This window comes from Saccostrea cucullata, unplaced genomic scaffold, assembly GCF_032062105.1.
Source record: "Saccostrea cucullata isolate Sc308-1 unplaced genomic scaffold, CSIRO_AGI_Scuc_v1 ctg16380, whole genome shotgun sequence".
NCBI lineage: Eukaryota > Metazoa > Mollusca > Bivalvia > Ostreida > Ostreidae > Saccostrea > Saccostrea cuccullata.
Window position 1 is genome coordinate 1 of NW_026940252.1, and position 1,264 is coordinate 1,264.

The 1,264-nt window shown below is 37.2% G+C and overlaps 1 non-coding gene across 1 annotated transcript; it reads right to left on the reverse strand.

Moving 5' to 3' along the window:
* Positions 1-248: 248 nt before the first annotated feature.
* On the reverse strand, positions 249-322 carry Trnas-aga (transfer RNA serine (anticodon AGA)). The gene has a single exon. It is a non-coding gene; the product is annotated as a tRNA-Ser (tRNA).
* Between the last annotated feature and the right edge of the window lie 942 nt (positions 323-1,264).

Sequence of the window (1,264 nt, forward strand, 5' to 3'; positions counted from 1 at the left end):
AGCAAAGATTGCTTGGAATGGAGCGCTATCCAGGCCGATGTCCTCAGTCCAGCCTAATTTCCTACATTCCCCTTCCTTAAATAGTCTTCGACCCCGAAGACACAACTCAAGTTCACCTTGTCAGGACTTAACATTAGTAATTATACATTGCCTGAACAAGGTAGGCCACGGCACCATCTGTAGTATGGAAAGGAGGAATGAGTAAACATACATTGAAAATTCATAAATACATATATATTGAAAACATATGGCTGGACCGGGAATCGAACCCGGGACCCCTGTATTTCTAGTCAGGTGCTCTAACCACTGAGCTATCCAGGCCGATGTCCTCAGTCCAGCCTAATTTCCTACACAATTATAACAAACATTTTAGAGGTTGTGTATGTATTTAGAGGTGATGCGCATGCGTGAGCTGAATGAGAGTCATGATTTTTCGAGCTCTGAATATAAGATATTTTCAGTTTAAAATTAACAAACTTTGGGGGATTTACCGAATGATTTCAACTGCGTGTTATGAGGCCTAAAACATCTGGAAGTGGATCCAGCGGTTCTAATGGAAATAAATCTAAGAAAGGGAAGAAAAGAAAAGAAGGCCCAGATTTGAGCAGTGAAGCGCAACAAAGAAAAGTAAGTGTTATGAGTACTTCTCAAGACAATGTAGACACACAAAGAATCTCGCAACCGTTATTCTCAACTCCAATAAACAATCAACAGAGTATGCAGAACAATCAAAATAATACATACCAAATACCACAAATGTCTCAATTGCCTGTAATGAATTACAGTTTCTCACCTGTAGCGCCTGTTCACCCTGTACAACAGGTACAACAATATCAGGGTGGATTACAGCCAATTGATTATGGTAATAAAATAGACAATTTGGCCAAAACATTGGACAAAGTTTGCCAAAAATTGGATAAACTTGATCAAATTGAATCTAGAATCAGCAAATTTGAAGCAACAATGAATACTGTCACAACTGACGTGCTTGAATTGAAAACAAAAATGTCAGACATTGAAAAAAACATTATATTCACTAGTGAAAAGTTAGATGAGAATGAAGAAACATCAAAAGAGATAGTAGCTGAAATGAAGAGATCCAAAAAAATACATGAGAATTTAGAAAAAGAGAGTGAGGCACTTAGAGAACAAATGACAATTATGACAAAAAAATGTTAGATCTAAAAGACCAGCAAAATGAATTACAAGCAAGGTCTATGCGTGACAACCTTATATTTGTGGGAATTCATGAACCAAAAGATGA